Source organism: Bos indicus, chromosome 6 (genome assembly GCF_029378745.1).
Source record: "Bos indicus isolate NIAB-ARS_2022 breed Sahiwal x Tharparkar chromosome 6, NIAB-ARS_B.indTharparkar_mat_pri_1.0, whole genome shotgun sequence".
NCBI lineage: Eukaryota > Metazoa > Chordata > Mammalia > Artiodactyla > Bovidae > Bos > Bos indicus.
The window spans coordinates 30,923,231-30,938,446 of NC_091765.1; the positions used below are offsets into that span (position 1 = coordinate 30,923,231).

The 15,216-nt window shown below is 37.4% G+C and overlaps 1 protein-coding gene across 1 annotated transcript in view; it reads right to left on the minus strand.

Annotated features, from left to right (window-relative positions):
- The window catches only part of PDLIM5 (PDZ and LIM domain 5), a 402,175-nt gene that overhangs the window by 255,737 nt on the left and 131,222 nt on the right, over positions 1-15,216 (minus strand). The window lies entirely within an intron of this gene.

A 15,216-nucleotide genomic window follows, 5' to 3' on the forward strand; every position in this document is an offset into this window, starting at 1 on the left:
AAAAAGATCTTGAGAACAAAATGCATTGAATTTGTTTTCAAATCAGCAAGGAAGCAGTTTTTATGGGAGTGAAGTGTACTAGAGAGAGACAGGTGAGATCAGGGAAATAGTCAAAGGCAAGTTGGCAGGCTTTGTAGCCCACGAAGTCTAGATTTCATTCCAGTGTCCACAATGTCATTGGAGGTTTTCTAATAGGGGTAGGACATAATTCCATAAATTGCCCAGACTTTAAAAGGTAAAAGTAGACTCAGGGAAACTAGTTAGGAGAGGATGGTGGCTTGAATTTAGATGTGGTAATGGTAGATAAAGTAAGAAGTTGTGAAATACTGCAATAACTTAGAAGTGGATATGAAGATATTTGCTAGTGGCTTAAATATGGGATGTGATTTTTTATTTAGGCCATATTTTTCAGTACGCCAAATTTTAGTTCCCTGACAGGGATCAACCCACTCCAGTACTCTTGCATCAAACCTATGGCCCCTGCATTGTGAGCATGAAGTCTTAACCACTGAACTGCCAGGGAAGTACCTGGAGTGTAATGTTTAAGATAAAAAGGAATAAAGAGGGATCTTATATTTTTGCCTTGAATGAGAAGACTGTTAACTGAGGTGCAGACTCAGATCAAGGTAAATGGAAGATCAAAGGTTTTTAAGGGAAAATCAGAGTTAGATTTATGATATAAATATGTGTAAGTATTAGAAAAAAAGAAATCTCAAACTCCTAAGTGCCACAGCATAAAGATCAGATTTACACAAAAATTAGGAGATTCTAATGTTACTTATGTTTCTAGAAGGGAATAGACTTGGGTATTGGGAAGAGATGTATCCATTTTTTAAAAAATGCATGTCTATGCTTGTTCAAGGCTTTAAAAAAAATCTTGTTCATGTATTACTTTTATTTAAAAAGTTTTAATATATCAGTAAGAATTAAGTAGTTAAAAGAGAGATTATATAGTAAACAGAATGAAAAATCAATAGCATTTAGCTGCTTAGAGAGATTTTAAAACTATCCAACCTCTAAAATCTTTAATGAGCCTTAGAAGCAGACAGGTGCATCTTTGGCCCTCTCCTCTAACGTGACATTTGGCATCAACATCAACTTGCTCTTAGTTTAAAGTTTGCTTTCTTTCCCCAGCTATGCCTTCTGCTGCTCCACTTGTAGCATGATATGCCCTGCCTCAGGCTCTAAAATGGCTTATATGCATCTATCTCAAAAGCATTTGTCATCTGTCCTAATCCAGTGCCTGCTAAAGACCAAAACCAGTTGGCCTCGATTAGTCAAATGAAGCCTGTTTGTTTGCTCTTTGAAGCTAGGTAGCAAATACAAGAGTTTTCCAACTTGCCATATTACCTGATGCTTCTGACATGAAATCAGTTAGCATAGTAGCTGTCATGAAGTCATTCTTTCTGTTTAGATAAGAAAGTAGCCAAAGCTCTCAGGTTGATTTTAACAGACTCCTATAGAGAAAGGATTAGAGTCTCTATTAATACACTCAGTCCCAGGATTCCTAGAATATGGGCTATTATACTGATCTTCTCCCCTCACATTCTTCCAATGAATTATTCTTCTCTCCACAGTGGGGTCTTATTTCAAGGGCGTTCACTAGCTCACTTATAATGTCAACTTGCTATTTTTAAAATGAGATCATCAAATCATTAATTCACTTTAATGTCAGCTTTATTGAGGGCCGATTTTGAAAGTACAATTCAACAAGTCTTGACAAATGTACACGGTTGTGAAATCTTCATCACAGTCAAGCTGTAATCAACTCCAGCACTCTCCAACAGGTCACCACTGCCCTTTTGCAGTCATTCCTCTTCCTGACCTTCCAGCTTCTGGCAACCACTTGTCTGCTTTCTGTTACTATATTTTTGCCTTTTCTAGAACTTCATATAAGTGGAATCATACAGTGTATAGTGTTTTTGTGGATGACTTCTTTCTCTTAGCATAATATGTTAAGATTCATCCATGTCTTTGCATGATTTAAGTCGTTTGCTCCTTTTTATTGCTGTATCTCATTATATGGATATGCTATATTCTATTCATTCATTCACAAGTTGATGGGTATTTGAGTTGTTTGGCTTATATAAACTTATAAAAAGGTGCTTACAAATTTTTGTGTGCATATATCTTTTATTTCATTTGGGTAGATACCAAGAAGTAGGGTTGCTGAGAGTTGGATTTAAGTCTACTATTACTATCTGCTATTACTAATCTACACCTTACTATTTGTTTTTTATTGTGTCCATGTGTTTCCAGCTCTTTTACCCCATCCTCTGCCCTTATTCTGAATCTTTTGTAGTAATTATTTTTAGTATTCCATTTTGTCTCAACTACTGGTTTGAGAACTCCATGAACAGTATGAAAAGGCAAAAAGATAGGACACTGAAGTCAGTCAGTGCCCAACATGCTACTGGAGATCAGTGGAGAAATAACTCCAGAAAGAATGGAGAGACAGAACCAAAGCAAAAACAATACCCAGTTGTGGATGTAACTGGTGATGGAAGTAAAGTCCAATGCTGTAAAGTGCAATACTGCATAGGAACCTGGAATATTATGTCCATGAATCAAGGCAAACTGGAAGTGGTCAAACAGGAGATGGCAAGAGTGAACACTGACATTTTAGGAATCAGCAAACTGATGGACTGGAATGGGTGAATTTAACTCAGATGACCATTATATCTACTACTGTGGGCAAGAATCCCTTAGAAGAAATGGAGTAGCCATCATAGTCGACAAGAGAGTCTGAAATGGAGTACTTGGATGCAATCTCAAAAATGACAGAATGATCTCTGTTCATTTCCAAGGCAAAGCATTCAATATCACGGTAATCCAAGTCTATGCCCTGACCAATAATGCTGAAGAAGCTGAACAGTTCTATGAAGACCTACAAGACCTTCTAGAACTAACACCCCAAAAAAGATGTCCTTTTTGTTATAGGGGACTAGAATGCAAAAGTAGGAATTCAAGAAACAACTGGAGTAAGAGGCAAATTTGTTCCTGAAGTACAGAATGAAGCAAAGCAAAGGCTAATAGAGTTTTGCCAAGAGAATGCACTGGTCATAGCAAACACCCTCTTCCAACAACACAAGAGAAAACTCACACGTGGACATCACCAAATAGTCAACATCAAAATCAGATTGATTACATTTTTTGCAGCCAAAGATGGAGAAGCTCTATACAGTCAGCAAAAACAAGACCAGGAGCTGACTGTGGCTCAGATCATGAACTCCTTATTGCCAAATTCAGCCTTGAATTAAAGAAAGTAGGGAAAACCACTAGACTGTTCAGGTATGACCTAAATCAAATCCCTAACGATTATACAGCAGAAGTGAGAAATAGATTTAGGGGACTATATCTGATAAAGAGAGTGCCTGATGAACTATCAATGGAGGTTTATGACATTGTACAGGAGACAGGGGTCAAGACCATCCCCAAGGAAAAAAAATGCAAAAAAGCAAACTGGCTGTCTGGGGAGGCCTTACAAATAGCTGTGAAAAGAAGAGAAGCAAAAAGCAAAGAAGAAAAGGAAAGATATACCCATTTGAATGCAGAGTTCCAAAGAATAGCAAGGAAAGATAAGAAAGCCTTCCTCAGCAATCAATGCAATAAATAAAGGGAAACAATAGAGTGGAAAAGACTAGAGATCTCTTCAAGAAAATTAGAGATACCAAGGGAACATTTCATGCAAAGATGGGCACAATACAAGACAGAAATAATATGGACCTAACAGAAGCAAAAGATATTAAGAGGAGGTGGCAAAAATACACAGAAGAACTATACAAAAAAGATCTTCACGACCCAGATAATCACGATGGTGTGATCACTGACCTAGAGCCAGACATCCTGGAATGTGATGCCTCAAGTGGGCCTTAGGAAGCATCACTACGAGCAAAGCTAGTGGAGGTGATGAAATTCCAGTTGAGTTATTTCAAATCCTGAAAGATGATGCTGTGAAAGTGCTGCACTCAATAAGCCAGCAAATTGGAAAACTCAGCAGTGGCCACAGGACTGAAAAAGGTCAGTTTTCATTCCAAACCCAAAGAATGCCAAAGAATGCTCAAACTACCACACAATTGCACTCATGTCACACGAAAGCAAAGTAATGCTCAAAATTCACCAAGCCAGGCTTCAACAGTACATGAACCATGAACTTCCAGATGTTTTAAGCTGGTTTTAGAAAAGGCAGAGGAACCAGAGATCAAATTGCCAACATCCACTGGATCATTGAAAAAGCAAGAGAGTTCCAGAAAAACATCTATTTCTGCTTTATTTACTATGCCAAAGCCTTTGACTATGTGGATCACAACAACTGTGGAAAATTCTGAAAGAGATGGGAATACCAGACCACCTGACCTGACTCTTGAGAAACTATATGCAGGTCAGGAAGCAACAGTTAGAACTGGATATGGAACAACAGACTGGTTCCATATAGGAAAAGGAGTGTGTCAAGGCTGTATATTGTCACCCTGCTTATTTAACTTATATGCAGAATACATAATGAGAAACACTGAGCTGGAAGAAGCACAAGCTGGAATCAAGATTGCCAGGAGAAATATCAATAACTTCAGATATCCAGATGACACCACCCTTATGGCAGAAAGTGAAGAAGAACTAAAGAGCCTCTTGATGAAAGTAAAAGAAAGTGAAAGAAGAGAATTAAAAACCTGGCTTAAAGCTCAGCATTCAGAAAACAAAGATCATGGCATCCAGTCCCATCACTTTGTGGCAAATAGATGGAGAAACAGTGGAAACAGACGCAGACTTTATTTTTTGGGGCTCCAAAATAACTGCAGATGGTGACTGCAGCCATGAAATTAAAAGATGCTTCCTCCTTGGAAGAAAAGTTATGTCCAACCTAGACAGCATATTAAAAAGCAGAGACATTACTTTGCCAACAAAGGTCCATCTAGTCAAGGCTATGGTTTTTCCAGTGGTCATGTATGGATGTGAGAGTCGGACTGAGAAAAAAGCTGAGTGCTGAAGAATTGATGTTTTTGAACTGTGGTGTTGGAGAAGAATCTTGAGAGTCCCTTGGACTACAAGGAGATCCAACCAGTCCATCCTAAAGGAGATCAGTCCTGGGTGTTCATTGGAAGGACTGATGTTGAAGCTAAAACTCCAATACTTTGGCCACCTCTTGTGAAGAGCAGACTTATTTGAAAGGACCCGGATGCTGGAAGAGATTGAAGGCGGGAGGAGAAGGGGATGACAGAGGATGAGATGGTTGGATGTCATCACCTACTCAATAGGCATGAGTATGAGAGTTGGGGAGTTGGTGATGGACAGGGAGGCCTGGCGTGCTGCAGTCCATGGGGGTCGCAAAGAGTCAGACATGATTGAGCGAATAACAACTGATCTATTGGTTTATTAACCTAAGCTTTCTGCTTTATTTTCTCATGGTTTCTCAAAGTATCTACAATATGCATATTTTAAATCTTATCACAGTGCTCATTCCAATAAGAATATATCCTTTCACACCTAAGTAATTAATAGTATTCTTCCATTTCCCCTCCTCTTTTGTGCTATTTTTGTCATATACCTTACTTTTATATATGTTATACACTCTACAATGCACTATTATTATTTTTTGCTTTAAACAGTCAATAGTCTTCAGAAGGGATTTTAAAATATACGAAAAATACCTTTCATAATTTCACATTTTTTGCCTGTGTTTAGGCATCTTTATTTTTTGTGTGGGTCCATATTTCCATCTGGTATTGTTTTCCCTTTGCTCTTCCCGTAACATTTCTGTTGTAGAGCAGGTCTACTGATAATGAATTTTAAGTTTTTATTTGTCTGCACTTCACCTTTATTTTTTGAAAGAGGCTTTCACTGAGTACCAATTCCATGTTGGCAGGGTTTTGTTTTTTCCTTTTTCAGTATTTTAAAGATGTTGTTCCATGTCTTCTGGCTTGCATAGTTTCTGACAATAAGTTCCTGCAGTCCTTTTTTTTGTCGCCCTGAATTTTCTTTTTTTCCCCCCTCTCTCAGGCTGCTTTTAAGATTTTTATCTTCATCAGTCTTGTCATCTAGGCATTTATGATGTGTTTTGGAGTGGTTTTCTTCGTGTTTATTTTACTTGGGTTTTGTTTATATTCTTCAATCCATGTGTTTATATTTTTAATGAACTTTGGAAATTTCTCAGCCCTTGCTTCTCCAGTTTTTTGTGCTTCTCTACCCACTCTGGCACTCCACATACATGTACGTCAGAACACTTGATACTGTCCTTCCTGTCATGTTGCTCTGTTCATTATTTTCTGATCTTTTTTCCCTCTGTGTTTGTCATTTTGGGTAATTTCTATTGCTGTGTCTTCAAGTTTGCTAATTTTTTCCTGCAGGGTCTAATTTCCTTTTAATCACATCTAGTATAATTTCTACTCATATATTATATATTTCACCTCTAGAAATTTCATATGGATCTTTAAAAATATCTTCCACTTCTCTCTGCATCATGTTCATGTTTTCTTTTACCTCCTTGAACAATTTTCTTATCTCCTAATTCCATCACCTCTGTTATTTCTGGCCTGTTTCTATTGACTAAATTTTCTCCTGGTTATAGGTCTGGTTATAGGTCTCTTTTTCATGCCTCTTTGCATGCCTAGTAATTTTTTATTGAATTCTGAACACTGAGAATTTTACACTGATGGGAGTTAAATGTAGTTGAATTCTTTTAAATAGTAATTTGCTCTGAGACTCAGTTAAATTTCTGGGAATTAATTTAATCCTTACAAGCTTGCTTTAAAACCTTGTAAGGATGTGTCCAGAGAAGCCTTTAGTCTGTGTTCTGAGTTATCTCATGCCTAAGGTGATATCTTTCCAATCACTCTCTCCAGTGTCTATATATTAAAAGGTTTTTCTGCTCTGGCTGGTGGGAACACAAATTATACCCAACTCTTTCTAAATCACAGGAATTATTTAGTTTGCTGCCTCCTGATGGTTCTGTCCCAAGCTATGAGTAATTAGTATCTCTCACACATGTGCAGATCAGTACCCAGCCAAAAAGTTCAGGAGAGCTTTCTGCATATCTCTGGAGCTCTCTCTTCCTCTGTGCAGCTGACTCCTGTCTTGTAAATTTAACTGCCTTGACCTCCCAGAATTCTGATCCCTGTCTCTTCAATGAATTGAGAACTCTGGGCTCTCCTTGGGTTTCATTCCCTGTGCTACGGTTTGGAAAATTCTTTCAGACCTTAGTCTGGGGCAGTTATAGAGCTCTCTTTATTTGTTTTCCTCTATCAAAGATGACAATGTTACTCTGCCAGTTGTCCAATGTTGAAAGGCATTGTTTCATATAGAGTGTTCATTTCTTAGTTACAATGGAAAGTAAATTTGGTCTCTGTTACTCCATCATATTAAGAAGCCTAAATCCCATGCATCCTTTTATGGCTATAAAATAAAACCTACAAAGATAAAATACAAAACAGGTCTTTATACTCTTTGCAAAACTCTGAAAAACTCAAATATACAAGCCTGCACACATATGCATGGCCCTTGTGCATTTCATTATTTTGAAATTAGTATGTGGTTCCCTCTTAGTGTTTAAAAAGCAAAAATTAAGTGCTGTAAAAGATGAGAGCATTAATAAGAATAAGTAAAGAGAATCCAAGATAATGGTGACTTATGGTTACCAGGAGGGAAAGGGGAGAAAGGGATAAGCTGGGAGACTGGGACTGATATATACATGCTGCTATATAACATAAAATAGATAACTGATAAGGACCTACTGTACAGCACAGGGAACTCTTCTCAATACTCTGTAATGGTCTACATGGGAAAATAATCTGATTCACTTTTCTATACGGTAGAAACTAACAGAAGACTTTAAATCAACTATACTCCAATAAAAATTTTTAAGAAAGGGATAATGAAGTAAGCCAGAAAGAAAAACACCAATACAGTATACTAACGCATATATATGGAATTTAGAAAAATGGTAACAATAACCCTGTATACGAGACAGCAAAAGAGACATTGATGTATAGAACAGTCTTTTGGACTCTGTGGGAGAGGGAGAGGGTGAGATGATTTGGGAGAATGGCATTGAAATATGTATAATATCATATATGAAACGAGTCGCCAGTCCAGGTTCGATGCACGATACTGGATGCTTGGGGCTGGTGCACTGGGATGACCCAGAGGGATGGTATGGGGAGGGAGGAGGGAGGAGGGAGGAGGGTTCAGGATGGGGAACACGTGTATGCCTGTGGTGGATTCATTTCGATATATGGCAGAACCAATACAATATTGTAAAGTTTAAAAATAAAATAAAATAAAAATAAAGAAAGGGATAATGGTGACTTAACTGTGCAAATGGTTAATAGTTTTTCATTACTGAATAGCTGTTTACATTTCTATAGTGCTCATCTCCAGAATACCAAGCCATAGCACCAAACCTGGTCTTTTTTCTTTTTTCTGATCACATGATTAGACTATTTCTAAGCCTCCTTCAAGTTACATGTGACTGTTTGCCAGTAGAAAATGAGAGGAAGAGGTAAGTACCACTACTAAGCCTAGGTCATGCAAACCTCCCATACACAACCCACTGTGTTTTTCCATCTATTGGGGTGTCTCTGAAAGTCACATATGAAAGATGGCAAAGCCACAGGAAGGAAGGAACTGAATTAGCACTTGCAGTAAAGTTATTCACCTCAGAAATTCCTGTTTTGACTTTATGTGAGCAAGAAAATAAAAACAAAATCCCTCATGTTAGATACTGATTTTGGGGAGAATTTATCTTGCTTAAAAAGCGATCTATTATACCTCAGACATGCCATCACTTAAGAGTAATCGTGGGCTTCCAAGGTGGTGCTCATGGTAAAGAACCCACTTACCAATGCAGGAGATGTAAGAGACGCAAATTCGATCCCTGGGTGGGGAAGACCACTCCAGTATTCCTGCCTGGAGAATCCCATGGACAGAGGTGCCTGGCGAGCTACAGTCCATGGGGTCCCAAAGAGTCAGACACAACTATAATGACTTAGCACATACAAAGAGCAATTGTAGTTTAAAATGTTTTTATTAATCAATCATTACTTACTGAAGATAAACAAGAATATTTTCTACACAAATTATAACAGGGTTAATTTTAGATGAATCATTAATAACGTAAAGAAATAAAATCCTCCTTTTCATAGAAACCCCTAGGTATTATCAATTTTAAAATAAACAGGAAAATTCAGATATATTCATAATCCTGTGGTTTGCAATCTGACTTGTGGTTCAAGGCAGAGGATAATTTTAAGCCCCCAAAGGCCCTCCTAATCTTGGCAGAGAAGAGATAAACAGAGAGAAGAGTGTTTTTTTCTTTGCTTCCCCATTTAAGTTACATTGCTACTAATGTGTCTTATCTTACAAATGGTATGCCAAAGCACCTCGTGTTTAAGATTAAAATCCTATTGCATGTTTGAAAACTCCAAATTAGAGTTTAAGTGGTCCTAATATTTTTCTAAACTCTCTCACCAATTGAGCTTTGTGTCTAGGCCTCTGGTCCCACATTTTAAAAATGTTTTTGCAATATCAAGCATCTGTGTGTTTCTCTTAATTATATAGTAAAAGGCTCATTTCATTTTCAATATTGGATCCATTCCTCAGTAACTAGAAGAGACATCAAATTCTAAGCTAATGAACTACAGTAATTATGTAAGCCACTTTCTTACTCATACTGAACACCACAAAAGACAACTTAGAAGAAAAATTACAGCCTTATAGTTGGCACACACATACATGCACATAAGTGCTTTTAAATGTTGTTATAAGTTTTTTATCTAACTATTCCTTGGGACTTACAAGTGAAAACCAACTTAGGTACATAGGTTATAAAGTAAACATATCACACCAAAAGGAAAACACAGCTTTGAAAAGATATGCTTTGTAGATAAGGTTAAGTTCAGGATGTGACCTTTTTCTTTTCAGGGGTTGGGAGGAAAGAGGTTGGAGGGAGAAAATGAGAGAATATGAATAAATTATAAAGTAATCACATGGATATATATTACAGAAATATATTTGTTATATATTACATATATATAATATGTATGTATATATATACACATTTTGTAATATATATATTATAAAAGTATATTACAGAAAGAAAGAGCACACTGAAAATTCTATCCTAGATATTGAACTCAAATTTTCTACAACTCCCATATGGAGAGACTGAAATGCTAAATTAATCAACTGGTAACAATATAAAATTATATAATTTGGATTCTTTGTAGTACATGATAATTAGCAAGGCTGAATAAGATACTCCTTCCCCAAATAACTGTGGACTCATTCATATAAATCAGCAGTTAAGTAGATTTTTAAATTTTAATAATTATATTTTTATTGAAATAGAGCTCATCTATTTTCAAATATCAATTAAACAGTTGTATATGTTTATAATCTTATAAGGTAGTTCAGACAGGTGAGTATAAGAGTAAAAAAACTCACCAGTCCAAGATGGGACCAACCACCCTGGATGTTGCTATTTAGCAGCATAGAAACAAGATTTTATTTCTTTCTACATTTTCAGGCATTAAAGAAATTAAAATAATTCTATTGACTGAGTCTAACTGCTTTAACCTCTACTTTATACTGTCAAGCAATTCTTTCACTGTGAATACATTCTGTTATTAGAGGAGATCTAAATGTTTCAAAATCTATTTTATTTCATTTAAAAAACACAAAAATGAGAGTAAACAGAGCTAATGAGTTTCCATATTTATGAGTATTATTGTTTTCAGTTCAGTTCAGTCATTCAGTCATGTTCAAGTCTTTGCGACCCCATGGATTGCAGCACGCCAGGGTTCCCTGTCCATCAACAACTCTCGGAGCTTGCTCAAATTCACATCCATTGAGTCAGTGATGCCATCCAACCATCTCATCCTCTGTCGCCCCCTTTTCTTCCTGCCTTCAATCTTTCCCAGCATCAGGGTCTTTTCCAGTGAGTCAGTTCTTCACATCAGGTGGCCAAAGTATTGGAGTTTCAGCTTCAGCATCAGTCTTTCCAGTGACTATTCAGGACTGATTTCCTTTAGGATTGACTGGTTTGATCTCCTTGCAGTCCAAGGGACTCTCAAGAGTCCAGCACCACAGTTCAAAAGATCCATTCAATTGTTGTTTTAGAGATCGACCAAATCAACTATTATTTTAGAGAAATAAAAACTTTAGGAAACCATAAATATATTATCTTAAATTCTTGAAGAGTTCCATTTTTTAATTTTTTGGTTGGGGTTTATCTAGTCATTATGTTCCAAACAGCAATCTTTAATAAGCCATAATGTAAAGGAAATAACATATCTTTTATTTAATTTGGACTTCAGAATGCTCTCCATGGAAGAACAAATTCCATGTCAAAGCTTTCTTATCAGTAGAAGGAGCTCATTACCTTGAAATAACTACAAAAAGTAATAAATCATGGGTTGTTGAAATTGGAGATGCTATTTCCAGTTGTACTGTATTGATCAATTATCAGCACAATTGTATTTCTGGGATTGTATTTTTGATTAATTATCTGCATGAATGCACAACTCCCAAGTAAAAGATATCTAATTTGAAAAATTGACTACAAAATTCATGTGGCAATCAAGCCTGGAAATAAAAACTGCAAAGTGGGTGGAAATAGTTGAAACTTGCACAAGAAGGAAAAAACTGAGTGCAATATTTCCATTTGGGACAAGGAGCAAACTCAAAATACAGACAAATAGATGAACCATTTTAGAGGAAGAACATAGTAAATGAAAAGAGAACTTTTCCTTTTAAAATGGACTGTGTATATTGGCAGCTAAAGACCCTAAATTATTTCTTTATTTTAGTGGATTTAGGTCACAACAGATAAGTACTAAAATTGGATTTCCAGAGTATACATTATGTGACTAAATTCAAACATGAATATCCATTGCTTAACTGCTAAGTATTGAGGTTGACAACTTGAAAACTGAAGTTCAAAGACATTGTTTCTGTGAACATCTAAGACCTTTCATCTCAAGCATTAAGTTATATCATAAAGGTAATGTAAACAATGTCTTTACATTTTAAAGGAATAATTATGAAATAGTTTCCTCATGAGAAAATCCAAGGATCTCAAAAAAGAACCTCAGTTCTTCACAGAAACACATAGATGCAGTATTGTGTTAATCAAGGTTCCTCAGACAAACAGAACTATTAGGGTGTGTGTGTGGGTGTGTTTATTAAAAAGGAATGGTTCACGTGATTATGGCCCCATGGAACGTTATAACATGGCCTAAGTGTCAAAGTGCCTGTGTCAGGATCCTGTCTCGACTTACTCCCTGGGTGACCCTGGATAAAACAATGCTAAGTGCTTCTGACTTTTGACTAGCAAATTAGGGATAATAACTTAAGTCCTTATTTCTACTGTTTTTATTGTTGTAAAGATTAAATGAAATGAGATTTCACATGTAAAATACCTAGAAGAATAACTAGCACATAGTAGGAACTCACCAATAATACACTGTATTACACAAAATTCACTGAAACAAAATTCTTAAAAATCATTGTTTTGCATATTTTTTCTTTTCTACTTGATTTTTTTCAGTTTCATACACAAACCAATAGTTTTCACTTGCTTCACCCATTTTTCTAAGTGTTCAGTAGCACATATAATAAAACTTATGTTAAAAGGTTTTAACACAATCATAATATGAATGTATCTTATATTGATTAACCAGCATGGAGTGGTTATTAACTGCCATCAAGAGAACACAAAGAAAAGTAAGAAGAGTAAAATATGTTCATTTTTCTCAAATAATCTTATCCCAATTGAAATAAGTTAATAAATGTGACTTAATAAATTAATAAAGAGAAACTAATCCTAGACATTATAATAGTACAATGGGGACAAGAATTCCTCATGGTATTAGAGGGGAACAAGGATTTCCAGCCTTCTCCTTTCCATCTCAGAAGAGCTAACCTGTTGGCAAAACTGAATTTTGGGTTTGTTTATGTACAGTAAGGAAAATGAGTAAAGCAAACAGAAAGTTTAAAAAAAAAAAAAAAGGCAGACAAGTGGGTAGATCAGCATAATAAAGAGGAGGAAGAGGGGGAAAGAAAGAGGTGGGGAGAGAAACAAAATTCCTTGGGCTAAGTATCCTGGGTTAGTGGATGGTAGTGACCCAAAGTCTAGAGTTGCTATAAAGTGCAGGATATTAATATGGGTAGCTGGCTGTTCTTTTAAACTTCATCCCATCTTTTTCTGCTTTTGGTTCACCCCTTGTTTCATCCTACTGTTTGATTTTGCTGAAGCCTGAGCTCAAGTTTTGAGACCTTACTCTAATTGCATTTGTCCCCTTATTTCTTAGAGCAGGCTCATGGTCATACTCCCTTCTGGCCTAGCACTGTCACTGATCCGTGCTACTGAGTGAGCCACCTCTGGCGTGACCCCAGAAACCATTTTCCTCCTATGGCTCCTTCTCTGGGGTGAACAGCCTGGGATGAAACAGAAGTGCTCAGACCTTACCAGCCAACCCCTGGCCCCTGGTGTTTGAGTGTCAGAGAGTAAGAACAAAGGTTAGCTGATGCTAATTACTTAATACATGAAATTGTTTTCTTACATATTACTATGAGACAAGTAGCATTCAGGGTAATTAAAGGGGAGAGAAGCCGAGGGGCAAGAGATTATAATAGTTAAGTGGTGAATTACAAAAGCTTGTAAAAGTAACTGCTCCCAGTCAAAAAGATGCCTATAAAGAGAACCAACAGACTGTGGCAACCACAGAGGTAAGAGAGGCAAAATATAATTGGGACAGTTACAGTGACTTTGAGGTCTCGTTATGGGATAACATCAAGACAGTCATGGAACTATCAAATACGATGATGGAGTATTAGATTTGGTGGGTACTGACACTAAAGTGGAGAGTGAAAAAGTTGGCTTAAAGCTCAACATTCAGAAAACGAAGATCATGGCATCCGGTCCCATCACTTCATGGGAAATAGATGGGGAAACAGTGGAAACAGTGTCAGACTTTATTTTTCTGGGCTCCAAAATCACTGCAGATGGTGACTGCAGCCATGAAATTAAAGGACGCTTACTCCTTGGAAGGAAAGTTATGACCAACCTAGATAGCATATTCAAAAGCAGAGACATTACTTTGCCAACAAAGGTTTGTCTAGTCAAGGCTATGGTTTTTCCTGTGGTCATGTATGGATGTGAGAGTTGGACTGTGAAGAAGGCTGAGTGCTGAAGAATTAATGCTTTTGAACTGTGGTGTTGGAGAAGACTCTTGAGAGTCCCTTGGACTGCAAGGAGATCCAACCAGTCCATTCTGAAGGAGATCAGCCCTGGGATTTCTTTGGAAGAAATGATGCTAAAGCTGAAACTCCAGTACTTTGGCCACCTCATGTGAAGAGTTGACTCATTGGAAAAGACTCTGATGCTGGGAGGGATTGGGGGCAAGAGGAGAAGGGGACGATAGAGGATGAAATGGCTGGATGGCATCACTGACTTGATGGACGTGAGTCTGAGTAAACTCCGGGAGTTGGTGATGGACAGGGAGGCCTGGCGTGCTGCGATTCATGGGGTCCCAAACAGTCGGACAGAACTGAGCGACTGATCTGATCTGTTCTGATCTGACACTAATATAACCAAGTTTGTGTTTGCCAAGGTCAGCTTGTTTCAGAGATGGTAAATCTTGCTGTACTGGAGTTATGCTGGAGATGGAGAACAAGACAAGTTATTTGAGTCTCTCTAAATGTTTGCTGAAACCACAGGATGAAAACTGCTTCCTCAGTAGGGAGAAAATGAAAACAATCACATCAATGCCTCTAAAGAAACATCCAAACAAGTCCTGATTTATGAAGACCTACATGATGGTTTTAAAAAGGTATAATGGTTTCTAAAATTTCCATAAAGGGAAGAAAGTAAAATTAACTCTTAAATTGACTCTTTTTCAGGTACTATCACATAAAGATATTTCTGGACTTCTTAGTTGAAGGCTGCTGCTGCTGCTGCTGCTGCTAAGTCGCTTCAGTCGTGTCCTAATCTGTGTGACCCCATAGACGGCAGCCCACCAGGCTCCCCCGTCCCTGGGATTCTCCAGGCAAGAACACTGGAGTGGGCTGCCATTTCCTTCTCCAACGCATGACAGTGAAAAGTGAAAGTGAAGTAGCTCAGTCGTGTCAAACTCTTAGTGACCCCATGGACCGCAGCCCACCAGGTTCCTCCGTCCATGGGATTTTCCAGGCAAGAGTACTGGAGTGGGGTGCCATTGCAAGACA